Here is a 26,908-nt window from a genome sequence, read left to right on the forward strand (position 1 = left end):
CAGATGCATTTCCTTTCTGAGAAGATCCTAATGCTTCTTTCTCCTATAGCAGTTTAGGAGAAAATAATTTTTTTCCCCCTCAGATTAATTTTATGCATCATTTAGATGAGCTAAATCCCAAGTAAGAATGCCTTTAGCTTAATTATTCTAAATCATTCCATAATTTTTATGCAGCATAATAAATGTGGACTTTATTTGCTGCTGGGGAAACAGTTAAATTCCACATGCATTCCTAACCAACCCAAAGTACAAAGTAATTAAAGCTTTTCAGTGCTTTCTGATAAGCATTGCCATGACATAGCAATTAAGCCCTCCAAAAAAAAAAAAGTATCACAAAGATGCATGAAATTATGGTCTTTAAAAAGCAGCATTAAAATATGGAGCCTAACTTTTTTTTGTAGCATATACATATGTGTATGCCAGGTGATGCTCACAAATGGATGTATGGAAGCTCTAACAAAAGGAACTGCTGGAGTATGGCTCTAGGTAATGACTTGCAGAAGTTCAAGCACAGCTTTCAGCACTGGCAATGGGGGAGATCACAGAAATCCTCAGCTTGATGGATTCTCAGAGCTGCTGCCCATTCTAAACAACCCATTAGTTGTCTTCACATGCACTAAGCCTGAAGGTTGTTACTCTGAGTGTGCATGAAGAGTGTCTGAAACAGCCTGGAAGCTCAGGCTATATGGGTGGGTGGCAGAGAAATCATGAGGCATTTCACATTGCACTTACTTTGCTGGCAGCTGCCCTGGTGAGACCTCATCCTGAGTACTGCCTGCAGTTTTGGGCTCCCCAGTTGAAGAGGGACAGGGATCTGCTGGAGAGAGTCCAGTGGAGGGCTACAAGGATGCTGAAGGGCCTGAAGCACTGCCTGATGAGGAGAGGCTGAGGGACCTGGGGCTGCTTAGTCTGGAGAAAACTGAGATTTAAGAAATGTCTATCAATATCTGAGGGCTGGGGGTCAGGAGAGAGGGGACAGGCTCTGCTCACTGCTCACTGGGGTAGGACAAGCAGCAATGGATGGAAGCTGCAGCACAGGAGGTTCCAGCTCAACACCAGGGGGAACTTCTTTCCTGTAAGAGTCCCAGAGCCCTGGCACAGGCTGCCCAGAGAGGTTGTGGAATCTCCTTCTCTGGAGGCTTTCAAGGCCTGTTTGGATGTGTTCCTGTGTGACCTGAGCTATATTGTATGGTCCTGCTCTGGCAGGGGGGGTGGACTCGATCTCTTTGGGTCCTTTCCAACCCTAACATCCTGTGAAAGCTATAGGCACAGTCACTGAAGGCAACACACAACTCTCAACAGCTGAAGCATGACAGGTTGCAAGAAGCAAGCCTGTAATCACTGAATCACAGAATGTATTGGGTGGGAGGGGCCCCTCGAAGACCATCTTGTCCAACCTCCATTCACTGAGGAAGGACACCTTCCAACTAAATCATGAGGTACTGGAACATGTCCAGAGAAGGGCAACGAAGCTGGTGAGGGGCCTGGAACACAAATCCTATGAGGAGAGGTTGAGGGAGCTGGGCCTGTTTAGCCTGGAGAAGAGGAGGCTCAGGGGTGATCTTATTACTGTCTACAACTACCTGAAGGGACATTGTAGCCAGGTGGGGGTTGGCCTCTTCTCCCAGGTAACCAGCAATAGAACAAGGGGACACAGTCTCAAGTTGTGCCAGGGTAGGTATAGGCTGGATGTTAGGAAGAAGTTTTTCACAGAGAGAGTGATTTCCCATTGGAATGGGCTGCCCAGGGAGGTGGTGGAGGCACCGTCCCTGGGGGTCTTCAAGAAAAGACTGGATGAGGCACTCAGTGCCATGGTCTAGTTGACTGGCTAGGGCTGGGTGATAGGTTGGACTCGATGATCTTGGAGGTCTCTTCCAACCTGGTTGATTCTATGATTCTATGATTCTAAGCTTGAGCTTGGATGTCTCCAGGGCTGGGGCCTCAGCTATCCCTGTTGAGGCAACCTGTTCCAGTGTTTAAGCACCACTCTCATTGTGCAGAACTTCCTCCTGATGTCCAAGCTAAATCTGTCCTGCTCTGGTTTCAAACCATTGCCCCTCATCCAATCTTCACAAGCCCTTCTCAACAGTCCCTCCCCAGCCTTCCTGTAGGTCCTCTTCAGGTATTGAAATGCTGCTCTGAGGTCATAGAATCATGGAAAGGTTTAGGTTGGAAGGGACCTCAAAGCTTATTCAGTTCCAATCCCCCACCATAGGCAGAGACACCTCCTACTAGGACAGGTTGCTCGAGGCCTCATCCAACCTGGCCTTGAACACATCCAGGGAGGGAGCATTCACAACCTCCCTGGGCAACCTGTGTCAGTGTTTCACCACCCTCAGCTCTCCCTGAAGCCTTCTTTTCCCCAGGCTGAATAGTCCCAACTCTCTCAACATGTCTTCACAGAGGAAGTACTCCAGATCTCTGATCTTTTTGTGCCTCTGAAGATGTTCAAGGTCAAAACTGATGAGCCTCTGAGCAACCTGATTGAGTTGGAGATTCAAAAAAAGGCTGGATGAGGCACTTAGTGCCAAGGTCTGATTGATTGGACAGGGCTGGGTGACAGGTTGGACTGGTGGAGCTTAGAGGTCTCTTCTAACCCACTTGAGTCTACGATTCTATGTCCCTGCTCACTGCAGTGGGGTTGGACAAGATGACCTTCAAGGGCTCCAAATGCATTCAGTGATTCTTCATTGCATCATCAGCGGGAGGACTTCTAAAATAAAAGGCTGTTTTATGCATGCCTCATACTGCTTAAGCTACATATAACTGCAGATGTTCCTGCTTCATAAAAGGGCATCATGTAACAAGGGCATCACGTGCAAGTTCGATGCAGCTTTCCAATGCTTTGCATTTTGATTGGCTGAAAGGGCATCAGTTTCAATGCTCCCTCACACAATTAACCATGAGGGAAAGAAAAGAGCAGTAAACAAGGAGGAAAAGTAAAAAATTCAGCAATCTGTTTATGAGTACTGAAAAGGTCACAGCAATACAGGAGATTCCTCTAATTCTTTGAATATATGAGGCCTTAAAATCCCAGTATCTCACTGAAGACTGTCATGAGAATGCAACAGAGATGTGAAGCTGGTATTTTTCCAGTGATTGCAGTGAGGATGTGTTGGGTATTGTAATGGTACATACAGTGATTTTACAGACGTGTCTGAGTTTGGTACACTGAAGCCATGGGCTTGGGAGCAGGCCACTGAGCTGGGTGACAGTGTAGGATCATAGCACCTCTGAAAGGAATGTGGTTTGTAAAACAAGAGGCCTTCAGTCTAAACTAATTGTTTTGTGACCTTCAGAGCCTGGTACCATTTGGTGCCATAACTGTCTGCTTAGGATTAAGTTGATAAATCCTCTGAAGCACTAAGATAATATACCTTTGCTAAAGAAAAGTTATTGTGCCTTGCTAGAAGGTGAGAAATACGTAGCTAATGTATCCTAGCAATTAGTGTGCAATGCTAACATAGTCCTAACTCAAATGTATGCAACCAGTCAGAGTCTAACATGATTTGTAATCCTGTTATGTAGCCTTCTGATAGAAAGTCTATAAATCCATGCTTGGGTGTAATAAACTGGAACTTGCTTGTGTGAAGCCTTTCTCCCTGTCTCTTATTGCCCCTTTACCAATGGTAACCAGCCTGTGGCAAGGATGAGAATTGGTGCTGTGCATTCCCCTGCTGTGACAGATTTTTTCTGCAGTCAGAAAGTAGTGCAGTAATGGACATGTGCAAAGGAAGTTTCCCCAATTTCTCTCTGCATTACATATGTCTTCAGTGTCATTAGTTCTTCACTTAAATGAATATTAAATGTGAAACCAAAAGACTTCCTCCTTGGTTTCACCTTGAAGTTTTACTTTAACGTTGTGCTGATGGATAAGCCTTTGAGAAGCCAGCTCAGATGAACTTTTGGGTTAGAAGTGTAACAGCTGTAAAGACAAGGTGCTGTGTGGGAATGGAGTGAAGAAGGATAATAACAAGTGGATGCTGACCTTGGCTCCCTCCAGGTGCTGGCTACCTTATCTCAGACAGGAGAGATAATGGACACCTCGTTAATGAGAAAAAACCAAGGTGTGGTTTATGCTGATGGAGTGAATTGTCCTTGAGTAATTATGCTAATGTGTAGGTGTGTGCTTTGTGGCCCTGAAGGTATTTATTGAGAGACTAGTGATCAATAAATGTCTCTGGCATAATTCACTTTGAATTGTCTGGAGTCCATGTGGTATTGCCTTTGATCACACTGATCTAGGAGGGCCTTGACCACGTTTCCCATGGCAAGCTAATCAGGGTTCTGCAATACCTGAGCTAAAGCAGGTGTTTTGCAACACTGCTGCAATAGTATTCACCCTTGATTGATTCTGTGGAATGAATCAATACATTTATTATCAATCATAGAATCAACCAGGTTGGAAGAGACCTCCTAGATCAGCCAGTCCAACCTAGCACCCAGCCCTGGCCAAGCAACCAGACCATGGCACTAAGTGCCTCAGCCAGTCTTTGCTTGAACACCTCCAGGGACAGTGAGTCCACCACCTCTCTGGGCAGCCCATTCCAATGCCAATCACTCTCTCTGACAACAACTTCCTCCTAACATCCAGCCTAGACCTGCCCTGGCACAGCTTGAGACTGTGTCCCCTTGTTCTACTGCTAATGTACTCTGGAAGGAACACCTCCTCCAAATACAATCCAAAGAACAGTGTCTCAGTCCATAACTATGGCTCCCTCCAGCCATAGTTTAGAGCACAAACAGACAAAACTCTTTTTACATCCAAACTCCTTCAAGTTTCTCTTCACACCTAAGCCTAGTCAATAAGAATCTTAGAATCAACCAGGCTGGAAGAGACCACCAAGCTCATCCAATGGCTCCCTCCAGTCATAGCATAAAGCACAAGCAGACACAATTCTTTTTACATCCAAACTATTTCAAGTTTCACACCTAAGTCTAGTCAATAAGAATCACAGAATCAACCAGGTTGGAAGAGACCTCCAAGCTCATCCAGCCCAACCTAGGACCCAGCCCTATCCAATCAACTAGACCATGACATTAAGTGCTTCATTCAGAACCTATACTGAAAGAATTAAAAAGAGTGGAAGCAGCACAGCAGATGATCCCAAAGCAGTTTTAGTAACTCATACTAAGTCCCTTCAGAGCATGGTGCTGAAGAGAGGCACCCCCAATCCCTTCAGAGCATAGTGCTGAAGAGAGGCACCCCCAGTCCCTTCAGAGCATGGTGCTGACAGCTCTGTAAAACTGCAGGAAAGATTAGGGATGTCTAAAGCTGTCCAAACTACAACAACATCACCATGAATAAACAGAGGTAAGGACACTTCTACAGAGTCATGGAGAGGAGGAAAAGCAGCCCTGGCTACGAGCTCTTGGGGAGACTTCTGAAAGGTGACCAGTGGTAGTAAAACCATAGCAAAGCACAAATCAGCTTCAACAGCCTGCATCAGCTGATGCACTGAAGAACAAACCCAATGCTGGCTTTGCTTTCTGTACCTGTTGCCTTTTTAGAGCCTACACCACAGCACACAAACCACACAAAGATGAGACTTCTAGAGAGCATTAAAAAAAAAAGGAAAATCTCATTTTCCATACTCTCTTAAAACTACTCAGCAAGATGACACCAGTTAGATTTAGTTGTGTGCCACGTTGAGGTATATGCAACTCATAACATAGATGAGATTTACCACAAACAAACTTAGTTACCTGCTGAGAGAGAGAGAAGGATCAAATTGATGCTCAAGAATCTCTAAACATGAAGACCAGCTTGGAGAAGGAAGCCCAGTGAGCCTGTGACAATTCTTACTTAGAGCTACTTAGGACAATCTATGCTGGAAGAAAACTCTAGAACACATCCAGTCCAATTTCTCACTCCAAACAGAAGTGGCTTCAAAGCAAGATCATGTCATCTAGGGCCTTGTCTGGACAAGCTTGGAAAACCTCCACAGATGCAGATGATGCAACCTCTTCAGGCCCTGCTCCAGGCAGGCATCTTTCACACTGACAACTTTTTTTCTCTGTCCAGCTGAAATTTCCCATGCTGAAACTATAAAGTGCTTGCCAGCCTTTGATTTTGCTGGGCACAACATCATCTGACAACAGCTTGGCTCCATCTTCTCTGAAACCCAGTCTGTTAGGCAATAGAGACTTTCAAAGCTCTCATTTAGAGTCCTATTCTCCACACCAGAAGAAACACAACTCATTTTATCCTCTCCTCATCAAGACTTTTTATCCTGTCACAGAACCACAGCAGCATGCAGACAGGCAAAGCCCTTCAGCATCACCAAGTCCAACCTAGAACCCTACTCTACAAGATTCACCTTAAACCACAGCCCTAAGCACCACATCCAAACCACCCTTAAACACATCCAGGCTGGGTGGCTCGACAACCTCCCTGGGCAGCTCATTCCAGCCCCTGTCCACTTTCTCAGTGAAAAACATTTCCCTAAAGTCCAATCTAAACCTCCCCAGCCTCAGCTTGAGGCCATTTCCCCTTAGAATCATAGAATCAACCAGGTTGGAAGAGACCCCCAAGCTCATCCAGCCCAACCTAGCACCCAGCCCTAGCCAATCAACCAGACCAGGGCACTAAGTCCCCCAACCAGGCTTTGCTTGAACACCTCCAGGGACAAAGATGTTCTGTCTCCTTATCCAGTCATACATTCCTCACTTTTGCTAACCCCAACACACCAAATGTGCTAATCCTTCACCCATCCCAGTGGCTTTCTGCTGTTTCTAACAGTTTGGTTTGTCAGTCTCTCCCTTGCACCAAGGGTCCCAGCACTGGATGCAGAATTCCAGAGGCAGCCTGCAGAGATGCCAGAGAAAGCCTGGGAGCCACTTCTGTTTGTAAAACCACTCTGTAATAGAGGCCTGTATGCAACTGGCCACCAGAAAGGCATCCTGCTGATTTATGGTCACCAAAACGAGTCATGTCATTGATTGACTCCACCAACCACTCACTACCTGGACCTGCTTCAGGAGATTACATCACATGCAACACTTGGAATGTGCTTTTGTTACACTTTGTTAGGCCTTGAGTTAAGGGATTAGGGTGAAGAGGGAAAGCAAGATCTGTTCCAACACCCCTGTGCTGCAGTGCATCCATCACTGCCTTCAATTTGGTAGACTTGGTTAAAAAGATTTGCTTTCCTCCTCCACAAGCTCTTAACCACTCACCAAAGGAAATATATTTAAAGACCCAGAAAATGTTTCTGCAAAATCCTCTGGATCTTTAGCCAGGCACTGCTTTTACCAGCACATAATAGCTTCTGTCTTACTCTTTTTCTATAAGCTGAAAAGCTGACTCTTATCCCACTGAGGTTTGGCCAACTGCATCTAGACTAGCAGAGTGTTCAACTTTTTCAACAGTGATTGATACCAAGGGAAGAGAAGCTACAACTTCCCTTTTCAGCTTTGTTTTCAGTCACAGTATCACAGTATCATCAGGGTTGGAAGAGACCTCACAGATCATCAAGTCCAGCCCTTTTCCATGCACTTCCACACCTGTCAACTAAATCCTGTTCATGAGAACTGTGATTCTGTGGGTTTGGGGTTACAACAGACTGTCTCCCAAGGAGCCAGTTCCTAGCATAACCTTTGCTCGGGGAGTTCTAGAACAATCCCCCACACAAGGAGGACATGGAACTGTTAAAGCAAGTCCAGAGGAGGCCACCAAGATGCTGAGAGGGCTGCAGCAGCTCTGCTGTGAGGACAGGCTGAGAGAGTTGGGGCTCTGCAGCCTGGAGAAGAGAAGGCTTCAAGGAGACCTTGCTTCCAGTATCTGAGCAGGGCCTCCAAGAAGGCTGGGGAGGGACTATTGACAAGGTCTTGTAATGACAGGACAAAGGATAATGGATTTGGACTGGCAGAGGGGAGATTCAAACTGGATGTTAGGAAAGGGTTCTTTGCAGCAAGGGTGATGAGACATGGACACAGGTTACCCAGGGAGGTTGTGGCTGCTCCCTCCCTGGAGCTGTTGAAGGCCAGGTTGGATGAGGCCTTGAGTGACCTGTTCTAGTGGGAGATGTCCCTGCCTATGGCACAGGGGAGTTGGAACTGGATGATCCTTGAGGTCCCTCCCAACCTGAATCATTCTATGATTCCAATGTAACCAAAGAAATGGTCAAAGCGCAGTTCAGTGCCCCAGTGGGAAGCCTTAACCTCAGTTCATTGCTTAGTCTTGGGGCCTGACATTACCAAATGCCCAGAAATACAGCAGCAATGAGGAGCACACAGAGGCCAGAGGTACCACCAGGCGACACTGGAAACCTTGAGGCCCTTCTTCCCTGCCCCCCTGCAAAGACCGCGCGGACCATCCGTGGCGGCTAAGATACATGCAAAACAATTCATGTGTGTGACTGCTTAAACCAGCTCGACTCTGTAGTCACCATTAATAACGACAGCCACCACATGGAGCTGCCTAAGGCATTCCTTACAAAGGTCACTCATCAAACACATTCCAATTCACTGCTTTTTACTTTCCCTGTTGCCTCCTAGCATAAATCCAATTACTTCTCTTTTGTATGTCAGTATCTTCATCAGCAACGCGCACCAGAAAGCAAAACATACTTAGGTGACACTTTCTTAGCTGTAGGCAGATCTGATTAATGAGGCAGGGCTGAAATTAACTTTTTTTCCCTTTGTGTCAAGAAGATTTCCTGAGTAGCACAAAATTTACTTTCTAATGCTGCTCATTAACATTTTAACCACCACCACCACCACCCTGCCTGCTGAAAGCTAGCACACTTCTTAGGCTGTACCAGTCATCCATCCGTGTCTTATTACCCCTGTAAATATAATGAGATATGATTTGATATGAAGAGCCATAGATTTATCTCTTTAGGTTGGAGATGCAACTCTGGCTGAATTACCAGCTAGCTAGAAACACACTCGTTGGCTTCAGGAAGGTTGAACTGATGTAAGGAGGGGAAATGTGCATATTTTAGAGATAACTTCACAACTTAAAACCATGACATGTGAAAGAACTTCCTTCCCCATCACAGGCAGGGACATCTCTCAACTAGACTTGGCTGCTCAAAGCTTCATTCAGCCTGGCCTTGAAGACCCTCAGGGAGGAGGCATCCACAACCTTCCTGGGTAATCTTTCCAAAGTCCTACCATCCTTGTGCTGAAGAAGTTCTTCTTAAGATCCAGTCTAAACCTACCCTCCCTCAGCTTCAACCATTCTCCCTTGTTCTGTCTCTAGACACCCTAATGCAAAGTCCCTCTGCAGCCTTCCTGTAGGACCCCTTCAGATACTCTAAGGTCCCACTGGTGTCTTCTCTTCTCTAGGCAGAATGACCTCAGCTCCCTCAGCCTGTTCTGACGACAGAGGTGCTCCAGGCCTTGATCATCTTTGTGGTCCTCCTCTGGACTTGCTCCAACAGCTCTGTATCTTTCAGCATCAAGGATAAGATTCGGTTGCATTTGTAAACCTCTTGTGTATGTGTCAGCCCTTGAAACATGTGAAAGGTTCAGCAAGTGTACATCATTAGCCATGTATGTCAGGCCTGTAACTTTCACTTGACAGCACTGTTCATAGCAGATGTGTTAGTTTTCACTGTTTAAGCAGTCAACACATTGAATCAAGTCCTTGTATCTGTTCTGGTATTATAGGGCTGGAGCAGCTCTCCTATGAGGAGAGACTGAGGGAGTTGGGGCTGTTCAGTGTGGAGAGGAGAAGGCTCCTGGGTGACCTTACTGTGGCTTTTCAGTATCTTAAGGGAGCTACAAGAAAGCTGGGGAGGGACTTTTTAGGGTATCAGGTAGTGATAGGACTGGGGGGAATGGAACAAAGTTAGAAATGGGTAGATTCAGAGTAGATGTTAGGAAGGAAGTTCTTCACTATGAGGATGATGAGACCCTGGAAGGAGTTGTCCAGGAAGGTGGTGGAAGCCTCATTCCTGGAGGTGTTTAAGGCTAGGCTGGATCATAGAATCAATCAGGTTGGAAGAGACTTCCAAGCTCAGCCAGTCCAACCTAGCACCCAGCCCTGGCCAATCAACCAGACCATGGCACTAAGTGCCCCATCCAGGCTTTGTTTCAACACCTCCAGGGATGGTGACTCCACCACCTCCCTGGGAAGCCCATTCCAATGCCAATCACTCTCTCTGCCAACAACTTCCTCCTAACATCCAGCCTATACCTCCTATGGCACAACTTGAGACTGTGTCTCCTTCTTCTGTTGCTGGATGCCTGGCAGAAGAAACTGATGCCTATCTGGCTGCAGCTTCCCTTCAGGTAGTTGCAGACAGCAATGAGGTCACCCCTGAGCCTCAAGCTGTAGACAGCCTGATCTAGTGTGAGGTGTCCCTGCCCATGGCAGGGGGGTTGGAACTAGATGATCCTTGTGGTCCCTTCCTATCTGAGAGAAAATGAAACCAGGTGTTTCAAAGAAAGTGCTGCGTCTCCTGCGTGAACCAGCACAGCATAATTCCTTCTCTGCCAGCAGGCTGAACAGCAGCTGGCTAACATTTGACTGCAGAGGTGAAGAGGGATGTTTATGATAGAAAATATTTTCCAAGAGGTTTTAAACTTTACGGTTCTGGATAAATTTTCATTTCCCTCCCACTCGGTGTTCCTCCTGAGAAGCATCTACATTTTGTTTATTATTGCTCATGAATACAAATATCTGAACTGGACCTGAGGGTAAAGCTAAAATGCAGTATTAGAACATCAATGATTAATAGCAATTAACTTACAATCAATAAAACAACTAAAACATGCACAGGAAAAGTTAAATCCTCATAAACTTCCTTTCTCTTGCTGTTAACTCTGTTCCCTGAGCTCTGTTTTGTTTTGGGTTTCTTTTCCCCCAAGTTCAGTAGTTTTATGGAAGTGGTGCTAGGTGATGTGCAATTAGAGTTTGTGCATTTGTAACTCATGCACACAACTGCAACACTTACACTGCATCTTTAGGAGGTGCAAGATGCAATTCACTCAAGCAACTGAAGTTAAAAGTGTATGTGCAAGGCTTAAGTACTGAGAAGAGAGCCCTAAATATAACAAGTCATGTTCTGAAAATTAAAAGATTTGCAATTGCAGTGTCCTTATGCTGCTCAGATTAGCTGAGGTGGTGAGAAGGAGCCACTGCAATCCTTTTTAGATGGGGCTTTTAGTGAGCTCTTTGAGGATGGAAGTTCATGAGCTGCCATTAGCCCTTTACGCCGTTAATTGCAGTATATCCAGAGAAGTCCAAACATCAGAGCAGAACAGCTCAAATACCTCTACCTGCTAGATCTGGAGATGTCTCCTCAGATCTTCACCATCACTAAGTTTGCAGATGACACCAAGTTGGGAGCATGTGTTGCTCTGTTAGAGGGCAGGAGGGCACTGCCGAGGGACCTGGGAAGGCTGCACGGATGGGCACAGTCCAATGCCAGGAGTTTTAACAAGTGTAAGTGCAGGGTTCTGAGCTTTGGCCACAACAATCCCATGCAGTGCTACAGGCTGGGGACAGAGCGTCTGGAGAGCAGCCAGGCAGAGAGGGACCTGGGAGTACTGGTCAACAGCTGAGCATGAGCCAGTAGTGTGCCCAGGTAGCCAACGAGGCCAATGACACCCTGGCCAGGATCAGGAATAGTGTGGCCAGCAGGACCATGGAAGTCATTCTGCCCCTGTACTCAGCACTGGTCAGGCCATATCTTAAGTACTGTTCTGGGCCCCTCAATTTAAGAAAGATGTTGAGGTACTTGAACATGTCCAGAGCAGGGCAGCAAGGCTGGTGAGGGGACTGGAGCACAGCCCTGTGAGGAGAGGCTGAGGGAGCTGGGGGTGTGCAGCCTGGAGAAGAGGAGGCTCAAGGTAGACTTGATTGCTCTCTACAACTACTTGAAGGGCGGTTGTAGCCAGGTGGGGGTTGGTCTGTTCTGCCAGGCACCCAGATGACCTTTGAGGTCCCTTCCAACCTAAACCAGTCTATGGTTCTATGACACAGCCTCATACTGCACCAGGGCAGGTTCAGGATAGATGTTATGAAGAAGTTCTTCACAGAAAGGGTGATTGGCATTGGAATGGGCTGCCCTCAGAGATGGTGGAGCCACAGTCCCTGGGGGTGTTTAAGAGGAGGCTGGGCTGAATTAGGCACTTAGTGATTTACTTAAGCAGAAGGTGTTAGGTAACAAGTTGGACTTGATCCTAGAGGTCTTTTCCAACCTGGTTGATTTTGTGATTCTATGGTCTCCTGTTCATTCATTTTGCTAATATTTAGCATGCCATTGCTGCAAAGCCTCTTCAGTGAGCTGAAGACTGATACTCTGCAACTAGAATAAATACAAACACCTACAAACTATTTTCCTGCTGTGAAATTCTGTTTTCTCCACCTCTGCACTACTTATGCTCCTATTGCCCCCTAGACGGAGTCAGGCAGTCAAAGAGTCAGGATAACTCTGGGCTGGAGGAACAATATAGCTTTACTTTCCAAATGATTTTCATGTTCACCCAGGCAGCTTTCAAAGGCAGGTAAAATAGAGAAGTTCAGTTCTATAAACTCCCAAACCCACAACAGCTGGGCCTGAACTGTTCAGATGTACACGCATATGGCTCAAGCAAGTCTTAATTGCTTTGAAGTCAACTAGACCATAGCACCAAGTGCCTCATCCAGTCTTTTCTTGAACACCTCCAGGGATGGTGACTTCACCACCTCCCTGGGCAGCCCATTCCAATGCCAATCACTCTCTCTGTGAAGAACTTCTTCCTAACATCCAGCCTATAGCTCCCCTGGCACAACTTGAGACTCTGTCCCCTTGTTCTATTGCTTGTTGTCTGGCAGAAGAGACCAGCCCCCACCTGGCTACAACTTCCCTTCAGGTAGTCAAAGAAGAGAAATAGACACCTTCTAGAGCATGATTCATGTCATCCTGAAGTGAATATCTCAGGGCAAGACAAATCACACTACGAAAGTTCCTGCTTCTCGACTATAAAGGTAGCCTAAAGGACTAGTTCAAACGACACCTATTTCTCAAGTGACATCTACTTTATCAGCACCTCAAATTACAGGAGATGACTCCAGTGCCAAAAAAAAACCAATCAAAATCTTCTCACCTTCCAGAGGAAGGCATTGGGCTGATAATTTGAAGGCTGAAGCACTTTAAAGCTGTACAAAAGAGGAGACCTGTAGCTATTCCTATTCCTCAATAGACCTTTTAATGCTGGCTGTAAACGCATTGTAGTATTTGAGGTCTTTTTTTTCCTGCCAGCATGACAGGCTAACTAATATGTAAATGCATAAACCAATAAAAATAACATCAGAAAAATAGTTTCTTTACCAGAAAAGAAAAAAAAAGAGGCAAACAAACCACAACAAAAGCAAAGAGCATCCTCCAGATGTTGATATTTTCTAGCCTACCGTCATTAATATTTCCAACGCCTGTTACTTCTTGTGTGTGCTCACAGAACACGATTACGAGCAGCCAAGACACAGCAATTGAAAGGAAGCCTTTGTTAAGGAGTGCTCCAGGCTACTTAAATCTGATATACTATAATTGCTCTTTTGAAGCTGTACCACAAGCAGCTCAGCAAGGCACAGGCGAGAAGTTATTGCAAAGGGAAGTTTGGCTTTTTACAGCGCTGCCATCAAAATTTACTGGTGTATTAAAAAGTTCTAATTTGACAATAAGTTTCCTGTGTTTTTATAGGGTGTGATAAATTATCCAGATTACACCCGTGGAGGAATCTGGAAACACAAGAATTAACAGCTTTAAGATCTTCTAAATGCCAAAGCTATTTCCTGGGCTGACCAAACCCATTAAAAAGTCACGAGTGATGTTGGAGAAGATCCTCCTTGAGATTAAATCATTCCTGAAGGAAAGATCAAAGCAGTTTACAAGCCTATATGTAGGACAAAAACCAGTCAGAGGCAAAAAAAAGGGCAACAGGAAAGCCAATGTGAACAACCAGGATAAAAGTCAGAAGATATGGTGTAACAGAAAACCATTTCAGGCATATATTTCCTTTACTGTCTGGCATGTAAACTCATCAAATCATAGAGCTGGTTTGGTTGGAAAAGCCCTCCAAGATCATCCAGTCCAGCCATCAAAGTTACACCACCATAGCCATTGAACCATGTCCCCAAGTGCCTTGGCCACAAGCTTCTTGAATACCTCCAGGGATGAGGCCTCTTCCCTGGGCAGCCTGTTCCAATGCCTGATGACTCTTGCAGCAAAGAAATTGTTCCTCATCTCCAACCAAAATCTCTCCAGCACAAATTCAGTCCATAAATATAGTAATAAATCATAGAATCATAAAATCAAGCAGGATGGAAGAGACCTCCAAGATCATCCAAGTCCAACCTAGCACCCAGCCCTGTCCAATCAACCAGACCATAGCACTAAGTGCCTCATCCAGGCTTTGCTTCAACACCTCCAAGGACAGCCACTCCACCACCTCCTGGGCAGCCCATTCCAATGGCAAATCACTGTCTCTGGGAAGAACTTCCTCCCAACATCCAGCCTAGACCTCCCCTGGCACAACTCCAGACTGTGTCCCCTTCTTCTGCTGCTGGGTGCCTGGCAGTAGAGCCCAACCCCACCTGGCTACAGCCTCCGTTCAGGTAGTTGTAGACAGCAATGAGCTCTGCCCTGAGCCTCCTCTTCTGCAGGCTGCACACCCCCAGCTCCCTCAGCCTCTCCTCATAGGGCTGTGCTCCAAGCCCCTCACCAACTTCATATGAGCCTCCCTTCAGGTAGTTGTAGTAGGTTTGTTCTTTTCTAGACATAAGAAACAAGGAGCCACTGCTGCTGTTTCTTTTCCCACCATCTCCTCAAAGCACATATGTTAAACCCTTATGCCTTGGAAAAAAAAGAGCTGATAAACCAGAACCTTCTTGTTTCCTCTTTTCCCTTCAAGCCACACAAAACCCTCCTGGAACAAACATCAGGTTCTTTGGCCAACTACAGCAGCAGCCTAATGTGACTAGTTAGCTCCAAGATCATTGGCAACTAACTGCTCTGTCAATTAGAGGTGTAATAACTCATCCAGAAAATACAAAAAGCATTCAATAAGAGAAAGCAGCACAGATGCAGGACTACACAATGGAGCAAAACTCTCTTGTATTTGTTTTCCACAGCAATCTCATTATTGTCTTGGTCCAGGTGTTCCTTTTGCTGACTTGACTTTAACAAATCACTTCAGCCTGTTAGTAGATGCTCACATGAATAAAAATCCCTGCTTTTTTACTCTAGCAGAGTCTTACTTGAGCATTGACAAATATTTACTGATAAAGAATTGTGTGCAGTACTTACAAGTCAACGTTGATCTATTTCAAGCTGACTGCAAATTTCCTTTCTCCTGGGTAGCTGAAAAAAGCCAAGAAAAGCATGCTGAAAATGGTTCTGTTTTCTTTGTTAAACTGGCTGACCTCTCCTGAATTCATAAAATAGTCCATTAGCATGAAATAACATCATGCATAATTATAGTCCTAGGATGGTTTGGCTTGGAAGGAACCTGAGAGATCATCTAGTTCAGCCACCCTGCCATAGGCAGGGGAAACTCTCACCAGCCTAGGTTGCTCAAGGGTTTATCCAACCTGGCCTTGGACACCTCCAGGGAGGGAGCATTCACAACCTCCCTTGGCAACCTGTGCCAGTGTTTCTCCACTCTCACTGTGAAGAATTTTCATCCAATTGCAGAAATAACCAGGTTGGAAGAGGCCTCCAAGCTCATCCAGTCCAACCTAGCACCCAGCCCTACCCAAGTGCCCCATCCAGTCTTTTCTTGAACACCTCCAGGGACAGCGATTCCACTGTACCTCCCTGGGCAGTCCAAATGCTCCAGTCTGAATCTCCCCTTCTCAAGCCTAAAGCTGTTCCCTCTTGCAAAGACATAAAGAAGACCTAGGACTCAGCAGGACTAAGTGGTGACTTTGCCCCTGGGTGGTCTGCACTCACTTGGATGGGGAGAAAGAGTTACTGGTAACACAAAATTCTGTTCCTCACTATGCAACTGCTGAAGCTTTGTTCAAGAGAAGCTGATAGCATTCCACTGAACAGAAGAATCATTTAACTCCACTGCACCTTCACTTCCCTGCTGCACAATGGCTGCCAGTGAAGTGATTCAAGACAGAGAAAGAGTAATTCACAGGTGTTTTCCTTGCTTGCAGAAGTGAATTTATCTTGCTCTGCACCCTTTTTGCATAGGCACATCTGGGATATATGCTGTGAATCTCTCCTGTACACAATAGAGAAAGTCCCCAGAAAGTATACTGCAAAACAGACCTCTTTGCCAGCATTCTCATCATAGTCCTAAGTGAATAGTGGGATTCAGTTAGAAATAGATCCACATACAGCTATATACTGCACAGTGGAGTTTGGGCATCCGTGTGGAGGGGACATCTGACTTTCTGCCTTGATTGTCAGGCAGTGGCAGAAGATGGTCTGCATTCTTCTTGGCTCCAGGAGGTGTGGAAGCTGAAATTCTGTTTACATGCTGCAGAGGATGTAAGAGAAGAAGCATTATTCCTCTTTTACCTCTTCTGCAGAGCTGATTTTGCCTTTTTTCCACAGCTTCCATGAGAGGCAGATACTGGCTAATCCTAGCTGGGACTTTTTGATTCGTTTAAGCCACTGCTCCTCTCGGAGGATGATCAAAACTTTGTTCTAGCAATCAGCCTTCATTTCCTCTCTGCCATCTTTCCTGTCTGCTGATATGATATCACAAAATGTCAACTTCAAATATACTGAACAGAAGGAAAATCAGAAGCCATGGGGCTTATCTCTGCTGAGGTCTATTTCCACACTGTGTCTTCTGTTGTGCTATGAGAATTCTATTGCTATTGTTTCTTCTCTAGGATTAGATATCATCATAGCTGTGATCATTGCAGCAGGCAACAAAGCTGCTCTATGGCCTTCCCTGGTACCAAGGCCAAATTGTAGTTCCTGGGTGCTCCTTCAGGCCCTTCTTGTAGATGGGTGTCACATTTGCTAATCTCCAGTGTGCTGGGACCTCCCTGGTTAGCCAGGACTGCCCATAAATCATGAAGAGAGACTTGGTGAGCACATCAAGAAAGCTGGGGAGGGACTTTTAAGGATGTCAGGTAGTGATAGGACTGGGGGTAATGGAATAAAGCTGGAAATGGGGAGATTCAGACTGGATGTTAGCATGAGGGTGGTTGCCCAAGGAGGTGGTGAAAGCTTCATCTCTGAAAGTGTTTAAGGCCAGGCTAGATGAGGCTCTGGACAACCTGATCTAGTGTGAAGTGTTCCTGCCCATGGCAGGGGAGTTGGAAGTAGATGATCCTTGTGGTCCCTTCCAGCCCTAACTGTTTCTATAATCTACCAGCTCCTTCACCACTCTTGGGTGTCACTCATCTGGCCCCATGGACTTGTGTATGTTTAGGTGGTTCAGCAGGTCACACACCATTTCCTCTTGAAATATGAAGGCCTCCTTCTGTTCCTCATCCCTGCAGCTCAAAAGGCTGCAAGGGTACTGAGTAAACTAGCCCAGCTATCAAAGACTGAGGCCATGGCAGCACTGAGCCATTTCCTCATCCTCTGTCACTGTGCTTCCCCTTGCATCCAATACAGGGCAAAGATTCTCCCTGGCTCTCCTCTCATTGTTTATGTGTTTGTAGAAGCATTTTTATGATCTGTTGCAACATTAGCTAGTTTGAGTTCTGTTTGGGCTTTGGCTTGAGCATCTGCTAGGCCTGAACAGAGGAAGCAAGACTGACTTCAACATTTACCAAGCTACATGGAAAATGTGGAACCATACAGCTATTGCAATATTTCTCCTTAACAATTAGATAGCAAAACCTGTAACCATGATGAAAGGATCAAAGGTGTGGGAAGTTGGAAGCAAAGGGCTTTTTCATCTTCATTTCTACAACATTGATTGCAATTAGATGTCTTAGAATCATCAAATTGAGTAGGTTGGAAAAGACCTCCAAGATCATCCAGTCCAACCTAGCACCCAGCCCTGACCAATCAACCAGACCATGGCACTAAGTGCCCCAGCCAGGCTTCTTGAACTCCTCCAGGGATGGTGACTTCACCACCTCCCTGGGCAGCCCATTCCAATGCCAATCACTCTCTCTGCCAACAACTTCCTCCTAACATCCAGCCTAGACCTCTCCTGGCACGACTTGAGACTGTGTCCCCTTCTTCTGTTGCTGCTTGCCTGGGATAAAAGACCAATCCCCACCTGCCAAAGTGGTATCAGATAATCCAAGCTGTATGGTGTAGCTCCATGCTGGTGAAATCCAACGAGGAAAGAAAAACCACAACAAACTACCTGAACTGGAACCAGTCTGCCTGAGAACAATGTACAAAGCAGACACTTGCAGAGTATATAGTGAGATGTGGCTCCAAAAGGCCATTAAAATTATGAAGCATCTCATATCTGCATAACAGTGAGAAGTGTTTGCTGCAGGAGATGATGGAGTGCTAAGCAGTGCTGTAAAACTGGGAAATATTTGCTCTCCTTGCGAGTGAGATTAGTACTAAGGATTTCAAACTGCACCTGTTTATTAAATGTATCACTTGAATCTTAACAACAGAATAAGAGCATAGCTGAAACCAAGGTTTATAGTATTAACTACAGCAAATGAATTCTTTGGAACAGATCATTGCTGTGCCCTTCCATACACTTCAGATAAAAGAGAGACACCAATCACTTTTTCTTTTCTCCTTACCTGAAATCTTCCTGTTTGCTAAACAAGAAGACCAATCCCAAACCAACCAAGAGACTAACAGCAATCTTCCCCAAATCTACACAGCAGGTAATAAGCTCCTGCATCATATACCAGGATGCAGTTTTGTTGTATCCCTGTTTTAACTGACCCAGAACAAGAATCAAGACTCTGTTCTGCACGGCTGGTGCGATGCAATATTCTTTTACTGCCAAGAAATATGTGTGGAAGCAAAAAGAACTAGATGACTTATTCATATTGTTCCTTTAACATTTAGACTTTTATGAGGACATCCAGAAATTTCAATAAGGTACAATAAAAAGTTTTATATTTGGCATATCAGAGAATAGTAAATGTAGCAGGCTAACCTTAAGCAAAGATGAAGGATGCAGGTATTCTAGCAGCTCATGCTTCCAACTGCTGCAAGTGTTTGCTCCAGGTGAGACTGCAGCCTAGAAAATGTCTAACTCCACTAGACTTAGTTTATATTCTGACTCTTTCTTTTTCTAAATCCAAGACCAATCAGAAGTTAAGAGCATCACCCTCTTTTGCCCACCACCTCCTTGTCTCTCCTAGAAGCAGAGAGAGAGGAGATCCAAGAGAGTTGTAGGGCAGAACAAGCATCACAGAATGCATTGGATTGGAAGGGACTCTTAAAGGTCACTTTGTCCAGCCCCTCTGCAGTAAGCAGTGACATCTCCAGCCTGCTCAGGACTCTAATTCTAACCTTGAGTATCCCCAGGGTTGGAGCCTCAACCACAGCTCTGGGCAACGTGTTGCGGTATTTCACCACACTCATTGTCCAGAAGTCTCTTGTGAGACCCCACACTGTGGCAGCCCTGGGGGCAGTTCTGGAGCCCCCAGCACAAGAAGGACATCAAACTGTTGGAGCACATCCAGAGGAGGCCATCAAGATGCTGAGAGGGCTGCTGCAGCAGTTCTGCTCTGAGGATAGGCTGAGAGAGTTGGGGCTCTGCAGCCTGGAGAAGAGAAGGCTTGGAGGAGACCTTGGAGTGGCCTTGCAGGATCTGAAGGGGGCTACAGGAAGGCTGGGGAGGGACTATTGACAAGGTGTTGTTATGACAGGATGAAGAGTAGTGGGTTTAAACTGGCAGAAGGGAGATTCTAACTGGATGCTAGGAAGAAGTTCTTTGCAGTGAGGGTGGTGAGACACTGGCACAGGTTGCACAGAGAGGTTGTGGCTGCTCCCTTCCTATTGACAAGGTCTTGTAATGACAGGGTGAGGAGGAATGGGTTTGGACTGGCAGAGGGGAGATTGAAAGCGGATGTTAGGAAAGGGTTCTTTGCAGTGAGGGTGGTGAGACACTGGCTCAGGCTGCCCAGGGAGGCTGTGGATGCTTCCTCCCTGGAGGTGTTGGAGGCCAGGTTGGATGAGGCCTTGAGTGACCTGTTCTAGTGGGAGGTGTCCCTGCCTATGGGGGTGTGGGATTGGAACTGACTGAGGTTTGAGGTCCCTTCCAATTTAAACCATTCTATGATGATTCTTCTGTCCAGCCTAAATTTACCCTTCCCTAGTTTCAAACCCTTGTCCTTTATCCTATCCCTACAAGCCCTTCAAAACAGTCCTTCCCAAGCCTATAGATTTTGAAATGGAGCTCAAGGGTCTCTCTGGAACTTTCTTTTCTCCAGACTGAACTGGCCCAACTATCTCAGTCTGAAGAGAAGAGGATTTAAGCTTTCCTCTTCTAATCACACCAGTTCCAATTTGTAGATTCATAGAATGGTTTAGGGTGGAATGGACTTCAAAGGTTCCAACTTCCCTGCCTTGGGCTTGGACACCTTCTACTAGACCAGGCTGTTCAAAGCCTCCTCCAACTGGCCTGAAACACCTGCAGGGAGGGGGCGTTCCTTACCTCCCTGAACACTTGCAGCACCCTGTGCATTAGGTTCAGGATGCATAAGAGTGCTGCTTTGCAGGGTGGAGGAGGCTAAGTTTTAAGGAACCTTTAAATGAAAAAGTTTAGCTGCTGAATAAGAAAGGTTTTGCTAAACATATTCAGCTTTCAACTCTGTGGAATGTGGAAATTCTGTCTTCTGTCCTACCAATTGGAAACAGCCAATAGGTACTTCTATAAATTTTAACTCTAGATATCCTGTCTGGTGAGCTGTGCATGGCTGAGTGATGCTCCCATCCATTAGATGAATTCAGCACTGTGCTAGTTTGAAGCCAGCTAGAATGCTTTGGTGAGAAGGATTAGATCACAGGCTGTGAAAGAGAAACAGTGCTGATGTCTACTTCACTCATAGGCTTGCTAAGAGGTATAAGAACAAGAATCCAAACACAGATAAGGCACTGCTGCTTCTGCCTGGGAGCTCTGAGCTGCACTTCTCTCCAGCCTCTCTGCCATCGCTCTGATTAACCCACTTTGCTTCCTAACCCCCTGGCTGAACCTCCATTCTTCCTTGGGACTGGGGTAAGGTTGAGAGGGGTGGGAGAAGGTGCAAGGACAGTTGGGAGTCCCCTCCTGGGGACTCAGGTTTCTCGGAGGGCTGCTGTGTTTCTGTATTACCTTTTCCCTTGTACATTTCTGTATATACTGTCACTATCTGCTTGTATATTGTGCTAGTTGTAAATATAAGCTTCATTCAATTTCCAGAGCTGGCTGAGTCTACTCTGGGTGATTTCCAAAGTGTGGGGGGGCAGGGAACACCCAAACCATCACAAGCACTTGTCAAGAAAATAAAAGCATCATATTTATGCTCACCTCAGTAACTTCAGGCTGCTTATCTATTGGTCTTACACTGCTGGACATACTAAGAGAAGTCTTAGTTCCTATACTTCATAGTGGCATGAAGAAGGAAGCAGGAGAACTGAGTGTCATAGTGGTAGCCCAGCTATATATTAAAATCTAAGCCCAGTGAGGTTTTTTTTCTTGCCTTTCTTTGCTAGCAAGTGTGTCCAGAAAAATGCTAATAAGAGCATCTCAGCTCTTTCTCAAATTGGTAGTGCTTCTTACAAATTGGGCCAAGTCCTACTTAAGTTAATGAGTTCTTTCCAAACTACCTACTGCAGTAGCTCCATTGATCATACCCCCTACTAATTATTGCTTAGCATAAAAACATGGCAAAAATAAAATGGCAGAGGGGAAGAAGCCCTCTGAATAATTCCTGAGAGAGAATATGAAGTTGTGGTAAAAAAACCCACTCAGATTTTGGGTAGTTTCGATATTTTAAGTTAAGAAAACCATGAATCAAAATGTGAAACTCTCCATTTCTGCCTGTTTTAATTAGGGGAACATACTGGAGATGCAAAAGGATGGCCACTCTTGTTTCCCCAGGTTTCTGCAGTGGGGAAATTTGTTTATTTATGAATGATATGTTTAGAGCAACTGATTAATGAATCTGGCTCCCAGTCTGGACAGATCCCATAGGGGCATGAAACAAATTGGTCTAAAACACAAAGATTGTACTCATAATTCATAGAATCACAAAATCAAGCAGGTTGGAAGAGACCTCCAAGATCATTCACTCCAACCTAGCACCCAGCCCTAGCCAGTCAACCAGACCATGGCACTAAGTGCCCCAGACAGGCTTGGCTTCAACACCTCCAGCACAGTGACTCCACCACCTCCCTGGGCAGCCCATTCCAATGCCAATCACTCTCTCTGCCAACAACTTCCTAACAACATCCAGCCTAGACCTCCCCTGACACAGCTTGAGACTGTGTCCCCTTCTTCTGTTGCTGGTTGCCTGGCAGAAGAGCCCAACCCCACCTGGCTACAGCCTCCCTTCAGATAGTTGTAGACAGCAATGAACTCTGCCCTGAGCCTCCTCTTCTCCAGAATAAACACCCCCAGCTCCCTCAGCCTCTCCTTACAGGGTTTGTGTTCCAGGCCACTCCTCAGCTTTGTCACCCTTCTCTGGGCACCTTCAAGCACCTCAACATCTCTCTTGAATTGAGGAGCCCAGAACTGGACACAGCACTCAAAATGTGGCCTGAGCAGTGCTGAGTACAGGGGCAGAAGAACCTCCCTTGTCCTGCTGCCCACACTGCTCCTGATCCAGCCCAGGATGCCCTTGGCTCTCTTGGCCACCTGGGCACTGCTGCCTCATTTTCAGCTCCTCTCTACCAGCACCCACAGCTCCCTCTCTGCCTGGCTGCTCTCAGCCACTCTGTCCCCAGCCTGTAGCACTGCTTAGGGTTGTTGTGGCCAAAGTGCAGAACCCTGCACTTGGCCTTGTTAAACCTCATCCCATTGGCCTCTGCCCACCCATGCAGCCTGTCGATCTGAGCCCATCACATGCACACACAAAGCAATAAGTAAACAAGAAAAAGCCTTTCTTTCAGTTTTCAGATTTGGCAATCACTTCTCGTAGCAGGTGGAGTGCAAAGAAACTCTCACTGACTTCAGCAGTTCTGCAGTCATGCTCAAGTACTTACCAACAGGGATTGATTCCTTGATCTTGGGCAGAGCTGCACCCAGTGCAAATGTTTCCATTTATTGTCTGTTTCAGCAACTGAAAATGCAAGAAGAAAAACTATGTCCAGTTCTAGGCTCCTCAATTCAACAGAGATGTTGAGGTAGCAGAATGTGTCCAGAGAAGGGTGACAAATCTGGTGAGGGACCTGGAGCACAGTCCTGTGGGGAGAGGCTGAGGGAGCTGGGGGTGTGCAGCCTGCAGCAGAGGGGACTGAGAGGTGATCTCATCAAGAGGTGCAGGGTGAGTGCCAGGAGGCTGGAGTCAGGCTCTGCAGGGTGATGCCCAGTGACAGGACAAGGGACAGTGGGTGGAAGCTGAGGCATAGAGAGCTCCATGTACCCTTGAGGAGGAATTTTCTCCATGAGGAACACTGAAGCACTGTCCAAGGGGTTGTGGAGACATCTGAAACCCTCCTGGACGTGCTCCTGCACGATCTGGCCTAGGTGATGCTGCTCTGGCAGGGGTTTGCACTGGATGAGCTTTCGAGGACCTTTCCAGCTCCTGACATTCTGTGATTCTTTCAGTGGGAGGCTCAAAACTTAGCAATATTTGAGGCATGGCCTCACCAGTGCCAAGCAGAGGGAGACAATCATGTCCCCAGACCTGCTGCCTACACTATTCCTGGCACAAGCCAGGATGCCACCTGAGAGCGCTGCTGGCTCGTATTCAGCTGGCCAGTGTCTTCTTGCACGTCTTTGTGCAGCCTACATGTGTGCTGGAACTCAGATTTGATGCATGAAAACAATCCAAGTATACTTGCAAAACAAAAAGCATTAATGAAAATATTTGCATAAAGCATTACTAATGATTTAAATAAATAATGAGCCCATAATAAAACTGTTAAATCTTTCTAAGAGGTTCTTCACTTCTGAGCTATAAATTTCTGGGCAGCATTTTAGAGGGGGGGAGGGGGGGGGGAAGGCAGGAAGCATGAGAAAGCAGCATAAAAATTGAGGAGACTGTCAGGCAGTAGTTAGTTCACTGAAGCTATGAATTGAAAATTATGCCATACAACTAAATATTTCAACCTGGTTTTCCCCTGGCTGAACAGATGTTCCTGTCACATTTCTCCTGAAGAACACCTGAGACATATGCATGCATGCTAAGAAGAAGGTGGCTTAAACTCAGCCTTTCTGCCAGTGTGGAATAGGTGAACACATATTCCTACTTCTCTGTGAGAAATCTGGGGTGCTAAACCAGAATAGTTAAAATGAAACAGAGAGGGAAAGAAAAATAACCACAATCTCTTCAGCTGGGTGAAACTACTGAGACAGAGTGAAAGGTGCAGAATGCTGAAGCGGTCATTGCATTTGCATCCTGGCAATAGTATCACAGAATCATAGAATCAACAAAGTTGGGAGAGACCTCCAAGCTCATCCAGCCCAACCTAGCACCCAGCCCTTGCCAATCAACCAGACCATGGCACTAAGTGCCCCAACCAGGCTTGGCTTCAGCACCTCCAGGGATGGTGACTCCACCACCCCCCTGGGCAGCCCATTCCAATGCCAATCACTCTCTCTGACAACAACTTCCTAACAACATCCAGCCTAGATCTCCTATGGCACAACTTGAGACTGTGTCCCCTTGTCCTGTTGCTGCTTGCCTGGCAGCAGAGCCCAACCCCACCTGGCTACAGCCTCCCTTCAGGGAGCTGTAGACAGCAATGAGCTCTGCCCTGAGCCTCCTCTGCTGCAGGCTGCACACCCCCAGCTCCCTCAGCCTCTGCTCACAGGGCTGTGCTCCAGGCCCCTCCCCAGCCTTGCTGCCCTTCTCTGGACACCTTCCAGTACCTCAACATCTCCCTTGAATTGAGGGACCCAGAACTGGACACAGCACTCAAGGTGTGGCCTGAGCAGTGCTGAGTACAGGGGCAGAATAACCTCCCTTGTCCTACTGGTCATGCTTGCTTCTGTATGCAAAATCCCAGCTCATCAACTGGTATTTTGCTAAAGAATATATCTCTTCAGCTTTAGATTCCTGTAGTTACCTCTAAAAATTATTGACCTCATTGACCTCCTGTGAATATCAATGGAAAACTTCCCAATGATTCCACTGAGGGATTCCTGAGGACTATGCAAGGGTAAAGGATGGCACATACAAAGGCAGAAGCTATTAACCTTGAGAGTTGCTAGGCATTTTCCTGGTGCACTTAATATACAGTCTAATCTTTAAACATTTATCCCAATATTGCTTCAGAACCTGTTATGTGTAGTTACACCACATTGGTGGTTTGCAGTTTTGCTGTTTTCTTTAACTTGGAGTATCTGCTAGAGTCCAAAACTCAGCTCTCTGTTATTGCTCCCACTAATTGGCCTATGGCTCCAGCGGGGATTGGTGATGAAAGCAAAGACAGAATTAACAGCAGGAGGTTGTGCTACAGGGCACAGCTCCAGATCTTACAAGCCTGAGAGTGTAAAAATTACTAATTTGCTATTATATCCCTATCATGTTATTCTCATAATCACAACATGGGTCAGCTTTTAACCTCAACAAGCATATTCCATCTTAATCACTTTGAGTCTATGACAATGCAGCATCATATTTACTGTAGCTGTACACAAGGACTTTGAAGAGGCTATGGAAACAATCATAAATACAATTGTTTTATAGGCAGCTTTTAGACAGCCTGAATAAAAGGCCATTTTTTCCTCCTCTTATTTTGCAACAGCCCCTGCCCCAAAGGACAGCCTCTTGTTCAACTCAATGAGCCATAAAGCTCCACCGGAAAATGTTAGTTAACATCTGTCCCTTTGAGGACTGTTTTCTAGTGGCTGATGGCAGAGGAACCTTCTATTTGCTGAGCCACATTTTCAGGAACCAGCTTGTGTTTTGGGACCTGTGAAGAGATGGATGTAGCTATTTGTCCTGATAACACAGGCTCACTAAACAGACAAAACCCAAGAAGATTTTAGTACCCTGAATTCCACTTAGACAGATGAGTGATCAAATAAGTCTTGACTCAGCAGAGATTTTAGTGAATAGAATCACATACTAAGAATCATAGAATCAACCAGGTTGGAAGAGATCTCCAAGATCATCCAGTCCAACCATATGATAAGCGACACAAGAACAAAAAGCATTGAGGAAAAAACAGCTTTTTTTGTTTGGTTTCAGATTTTCCTTATTTGATATTTATATAAAAGATAATTATGATAGAAAAGTCTGCATTAGAAGGGACCTTAAAGGTCATCTAGATCCAACCTCCCTGCCATGGCCAGTAACAACTTCTACCAGGCCAGGCTGCTCAAGGGAGGCTGTAGGCAGGTGGGGTTGGTCTCTTCTCCCAGGCACCCAGCAACAGAAGAAGGGGACACAGTCTCAAGCTGTGCTGGGGAAGGTCTAGGCTGGATGTTAGGAGGAAGTTGTTGTCAGAGAGAGTGATTGGCATTGGAATGGGCTGCCCAGGGAGGTGGTGGAGGCACTGTCCCTGGAAGTGTTGAAGCATAGCCTGGATGGGGCACTTAGTGCCATGGTCTAATTGATTGGCCAGGGCTGGGTGCTAGGTTGGACTGGATGAGCTTGGAGGTCTCTTCCAACTTGCTTGATTCTATTCTATTCTAAGGACCCATCTAACCTGGTGCTGAACACAAAAGGAGGGATTGTGTGCTTTTTGGATTAAACAATAGCTATGAAATGGGATCATCATGAATGCTCTTGGATAAAGCACTGCTTTCACTATTAAACTTAGCCCTGTGGCTACTGCAATTATTTACAGCTCTTTCTTTTTCTTAGTTACAATTTCTCTCACTGCATTACAAAATACAGCTCCCTCCCAGCTTCATCAACAGTTCTGCTTCATTCTAACCTGCACTCCTCTCACTAGAAGTGCTCTCAAATTTG

Source organism: Pogoniulus pusillus, chromosome 20 (assembly GCF_015220805.1).
Source record: "Pogoniulus pusillus isolate bPogPus1 chromosome 20, bPogPus1.pri, whole genome shotgun sequence".
Taxonomy (NCBI): Eukaryota; Metazoa; Chordata; class Aves; order Piciformes; family Lybiidae; genus Pogoniulus; species Pogoniulus pusillus.